Genomic DNA, 6491 nt, shown 5'->3' on the forward strand with positions numbered 1-6491 from the left:
AGGGGTTGCTATGAGTCAGGTCTGACTCGACGGCAAATAACAACAACAACAACAACAACAATGCAGTGTACTACTTGGTATGAGTCCTCTAGTGATAATCTTGTGACTCCCACCAGATAAACTGGTAGAACTATGTACATGTGGGGAGCTCTGGTAGCATAATGCCTAAGGCACTTGACTGCTAACCGGAAGGCTGGTGGTTCAAACCCACCGGCCACTCCTCAGAAGGAAGGTTGGGCAGTCTATTCCATAGTGATACTGCATCAGAAATCCAAGGAGGGATTGCTATGAGTTGGATCCGACTCGATGGCAAACAACAACAACAACAACAACAACAACAACAACGTGTACATGTGAGGTGCTTGTGGTCCACCAAGGGGATTGAATAGCTTGCCAAAAATGTAAATAAGGTACACAGCTTTGGTTTTTTTGTTTTTGCACCATGTTTTGGGGTGGGACTATGCAAATAAAGTGTATGGAACCTTAATGTGAGGATTGGTCAGTTTTGTCATCTTAGTAGGCTTAAAATGAAACCTCCCAGAGTTAGAAAGGGGGATCTAACTACCATCAAGACAGAGAAGAGCAGAGATTGGAGCATATCCTTGGACCCACGATCCTTGCATTGAAACAATGGCAGATAGATGGTGGCAGCAGAGGCAGCAGAACAGACAGACCAGCATGAGAGAGAATCGTGGGTTTGCTGGCCCATGGAGCAAGAAGTTTGAGTACCTTTGGGCAGGAGTGTTTCTGGTGGAGTGGGGTACACCTAGGTGCATCTATTAGCAGAGCTAGAAGAGCTTTATAATACTTGGGCAGGGCAGCAGCCACACCGAGAGGCCAAGGGCCAAAAAGTGTTGTGCCTGTGGGCATGGCCAAGGAGAGGTTGTCCTGATCAAAGACTTGAATCCTGAGCATTCCTGAACCTGAATTGTGACCAATACTTCCATAATAAACTCCATAATAGTGAGCATTGTCTGTGAGTCTTGTGTGGCCATTGCCATGAATCACTGAACCCAGCAGAGAAGTAGAGAGTGCAGAGGGAGGGACAGTTGGTGTCAGAATTGGTAAAAAGGTTGGAGGGTGCTGAAATATCTGATTTCACCTCCTAAGAACCAGTCTTGGGCTGCTGATGGTCATTTTCTTTCCCCTTTGTGAAGTAAGAGAAGGTCAGAGGAGGATGCCACCCCCACTCCCTTTGTGCAGGTAGGTTGCATACTTCTAAGAATGTATTGTTTTCATTGACTACTTTTTGGAAGTATATTGTTAGACCTTTCTTCCTAGTTTGTTATAGCCTGGAATCTCTGCTGAAACCTGTTCACTAAGAGTGATTCTGCTGGTATTTGAAATATGATGGCATAGCTTGCAGCCTCCCAGCAGCACTCAAGTTACCACAGTACAACAGACAGACGGTGAGAGGTGGTCTTGCAAGGTATGCACTATTATTTCTACTTTACAGAGAAGCTAAGTGCATGAATAATTTCTTTTAGAGGATCAGCACAGGCCTGGTCCCGATGATGTGGAGATTAAAGATGTTCCAAATGTCCAACTTTTCTGAACTGCTGTACCACTTCATCATCTCTAACATCAACTACTACTCCTCCCTTTAGTACTCTCCCTCCCATCTTAGGGTTCTGTAATTCACTGTAATGTCATGTCTCACAGAACTCATGAACTGCCAAGGAAATGGCTCCTATGGTTGTGAATGCTGACAAGTCTCAAATCCATGGATCAGACATCTGTCTGGAGAAATCTCCTCACTTGCATGGTTGCAGGGGCTGTCAAACTCAAATCAGCAGGTCAGATGACTGGCTGCTGCCTTACAAGCCTACGGAAGCTGGTGAATCAGGTCAGATGATAGGCCACTTATTCAAATCTCAAGAACTGGAGGTCAGATTATGACAAACCAGACATAGGATCCAGAGCAAGAAAAAGAACTTTGCCAGAGCATTTGTATATATTTGATGCAGACCACATCCTCAAGGAAACTAAGAGTAGTGACTGGAGTCATATCTTTTAGTGAGGCAGTGACTCAAGATTCATCCTATCCTAATCCTGCGTCATTAACATAAAGGAAAATTCACTCTAAAATGGGACCAGAAACAGGCATAAAGGCTAGGATTTACAATACATCACAAAATGGAGGACTATTGCTAGAAGGGCCGTATTAAGTAAGTATTTCACTGCACTGCGCTAAAGCTGTCATCCAAAGCTTCCTAGTTGCTGAGGTTAGAATTGTGATACAGGTCTTCAGCCTCCTCGTTCAGTGCTCTTTTCTCTACACTGGAAATGTCTTCACTGAAGATCTCCAGAAATGATCAAATAGAGATTGATGGAGATCAGGCTGGATTTGGGTGTTTGGAAGAACTACATAAGTGATCTCTAAGGGAGACAAGCCTGAGATCTGGGCACACAGTCTGTTTTCCTCATTAATCATATGTCTGTAATTTAAATGGCGTCCCTGTGTGATACTATTGGTTAATATGCTCAGCTGCTAACCAAAAGATCCGGGGTTTGAATCAAACCAGAGATGTCTCAGAACAAAAGCCTGGTGATCTGCTTCTGAAAAATCATCCCTTGAAAGCCCTATGGAGCACAGGTCTACTCTGACACATATGGGGTCAGCATGAGTTGGAGTTGACTTGATGGCAACTGGTTATTATTTAAACCCTTAGCTGGACATCACCTGGGACTATGTTCAGGAGAGTTGCCAAGAACGGTGCCCTGAAGAGCACAGGGAATGTGGGTTCACTGCATCCCAATGTGTTTCGCTTTGCTATCCCTCAGGAAATGTTTCATCCCTGTCATCTTGTTGTTCTCCTCATTATGGGAAAACCATCTTGGGGTTACCATCAAGGTGTGTGAACTGTGTTTTGGCCTTCTGGTGCTGGTTTCCCACACTTTTCTCACCACACACATTAAGTTAGTAAAACGTTATTAGGACTTAAACAAAAGCTCCCAGACTTAGAGCCTATCTGTTCACTTTATTTATTCCCTCAGGGAAGTCACGAATCTGTCATTTGCGATTTTACAGTTTTTCATATTGGCAGTGCCAGTGCTGTTTCTTCCACGAGGCTACAACCCACGACTCTCCAGGCAGGACTCAAGGGGGAGGGTGAGTTTGAGGCTCATGGCAGCTCCTTCCTCAGGAAGTGAGAAACCCTCTCCTGAGTGTGATGCACCAGCTGCCAAGTCATGGCAAAGAAGGGAGTCTGGTGGAAAAACATGAGCTCCTCACCTCATGAAACAGTTCTTCAGGCCCACAGAAGGCTCAGGGAATTTTATGTCATACTGAAACTTTCTACTATTTATTGTTAGGTGCCATTGAGTCTATTTCAACTCATAGTGGCCCTGTGTGACAGATTAGAACTATCTCATAGGGTTTTGTTGGTGCAACCTTTATGAGACAAGATCACCAAAATCTTTTCCCCTTGGAGCTGCTGGGGTGGTGGTGATTTGAACCATCAACCTTTTGGTTAACAGCTGAGTGCTTAACTGTTAGTGCCACCAGGGCTTCTCATTCTACTGTTTGGAGATGTAAAATATATCTGCTCTGCAAGGGAAGTGGATTTCTGTTTCTAGCCAGGCACTGGCCTCACAGCTTTACATTCATTTTCTCATTGATTGAAAAAGATCTTACAAATCACCTAACAATGATCCCAGCAGAGCTTTGTATAATCATCATTGTACAGGCAGTATGGAGGGTGAGGCTTCCTTTAAGGACTTAGAAATTCATGATCAGAGCGTGATAGAGCAGAGAGGAAAAATGAAGTCACCTTATATAGAGAAAAGGGTGCTTCTGCCCTACTGTACCTGAATATAAATAGATTGACTCTTAATAATTAAAATAATAATAATAACAGTAATGATAATAGTTGACATTTGTTGACTGCTTACTTTTGGCTGGGTTTGTATGCTAAGTACTTTACATGTATTACTTATGTGCTAGACATGGCTCTAATGAAAGGCCACATCTAATACTCTTAAGAGGTGTTGATCAGCCAAGAATGCATAGAATGCATAGAAAAAGGAGCTTCTCAGAAGGAGATGTTGGCAGTGGTTTTCCAAATATGACTCAAGAAAGAGAGGCTTTTTGCAAACAAACTTTGATGTGATGGTTCCCTTGGCAATGTTGTGCCTACTGTGGGCAGGAGTGCCATGGGTGATCCCACCTGGAGACTAGGAGCAATACTATCCACATGCCTCTTCTTGCTCTAATCCATGCACCTCAATCATCCTTCCAAAATATGTGTTGATCTGCATAAAGGGAAAGAAGGTACTTCCCATGCCATGATGAGTATTTTGTCTTACAGGTAGACCTCTTCTGGTAGATAAGTAAGGTGTTATTCTTGTTTGGAAAGTTTGTATAATGGGAGAGAAAATTATGGTTGTAGGGGTGATGAAACCAGGTCTTTGTGCCTGATTTAGGGTGAAAGCTGGACCTTGGTCTCGGATATTGTATCATTGTTCTAAAAGGTGTTATAATAAATCACTACAAGTTTAGTGGCTTAAAATGACACATTTTAATTTTATGATACTAGAGGTTTTAAGTCTGAAATGAGACTTACTGGCTTAAGTTGTTGGTATGGCTTCTGGGGTAGAATCTTTTTCCTGGCTTTGGCCAGCTTCTGGAGGTGGCCCATAATCATAGCTTATGGCCCCTTTGTCCATTGTCAAAGTCAGCAGACACTCACTTTCATTTATAGGGACCCCTATGAGTAGAGTCCATTAGGCCCACTTGAATAATCTAGGATAAACCTCCCATTTTATGATCCTTAAAGTCCTTTTGCCATGTAAATCAACTTATTCACAGGTTCTGGAGATTAGGGCATGGGCATCTTTTGGGGGGATATTATTCTGCCTCCCACATATATTTTTACTAAGAAAAGATAAGGAATACCCCTTTAGGAGATCTCTTGGAAGACAGTCAGTTTAGTGACAGTCAAGATTAATATTGATCACACACTCTAATTTTTAAAGTTGATTTTCCCTACTTGATGAGGCGAGGAGAAGGGTACTATTACCCCATGTGAAAGTTAAGGAAACTGAGGTCCACAGAGGCTGCATGGTTCTCTGGGATCAGAACCTATTCTGGCTGAAAGCTCTGTTCTTTCCTTTTCCTTTTTATTTGTAATTTATATTGTGGTGGAAACATATACAGCAAGACATTTGGCAAAATAACAACTTCCCCATTTACAGCTCAGGGACATTGATGACACTTTTCATGTCATGCCACCATTATTGCTATTCTTTTCCACCATGCTTCCTTTCTATTCCATTTTACAGGTAAGAAAACTGAGGCTAATGTTAACATAAATAAATGGAAGCTTGTAAGTTTCCCAACCAGGTGGTGGAAAGATAAGAAAAAAAACTTACATGGTGTGCCAGGGATTGCTTATCCTCTTCAAAGACCAACATTCCTTGGTTACTGGTGTCACTCTGCATTTGCTTTTGTCTTCAAATTTATAAATGAATCAGGTTACACACTTCCTCAGGAAGGAACTAGGAAACTTTGTTTCATTAACTTGTTCATGCATGTATGCTTGCATGCATCCATTCATTCTTTCAATACACACTTTGTTGTTAGTTGCCATTGATTTGATTCTGACTCATGGCGACCCCCTATATTACAGAGAAGAAATGCTCCATAGGGTTTTCTTTTTCACATTATTAATTAACTTTTTTTTTTCTTAAATTTTGATTTGGGTGAAAATTTACAGAGCATGTTCACTTTCCAAAGAGCAGTTCACATACATGTTGTCTCATGACATTGACTACAATTCACCACAAAGCAACAGCTCCCCTCCACTTCCTCCCAACCGTCACCTCTTTCCTGTGTCCATCCCTCGATGCACCCCTGCCCCCTGAGCTGTCTCCTTGTGCATAAACAGCCCTTCTTTCTCCCATGATTGTTCTTTCTGAGGAGTGTATCTACCTCAGGTAAATGTTCAACTCTCCTTGGGTTTTCTTTCTTTTTTTTTAAATTGTGATTTGAGTGAAGGTTTACAGAGCAAATTCACTTTGCATACAGTGGTTCACATATATTTTGTCTCATGACATTGACCACAATTTACCACAATGCAACAGCTCCCCTTCCACTTCCTCCCCATAGTTACCTCTTCCCTGTGTCCATCCCTTGATGCACCCCTGCCCCCTGAGCTGTCTCCTTGTGCATAAACAGCCCTTCTTTCTCCCATGATTGTTCTTTCCAAGGAGTGTTTCTACCTCAGGTAAATGTTCAACTCTCTTTGGGTTTTCTTTTTCTTTCTTTCTTTCTTTTTTTTTTTTTAATTGTGATTTGGGTGAAGGTTTACAGAGCAAATTCACTTTCCATACAGAGGTTCAGATATATTTTGTCTCATGACATTGACCACAGTTTACCACAATGCAATAGCTCCCCTCCCACTTCCTCCTTAGAGTTACCTCTTCCCTGTGTCCATCCCTCCATGCACTCCTGCTCCCTGAGCTGTCTCCCTGTGCATAAGCAGCCCTTC

Source organism: Orycteropus afer, unplaced genomic scaffold (assembly GCF_000298275.1).
Source record: "Orycteropus afer afer isolate SDZICR_OR568_19922 unplaced genomic scaffold, OryAfe1.0 scaffold00150, whole genome shotgun sequence".
NCBI classification, from domain to species: Eukaryota; Metazoa; Chordata; class Mammalia; order Tubulidentata; family Orycteropodidae; genus Orycteropus; species Orycteropus afer.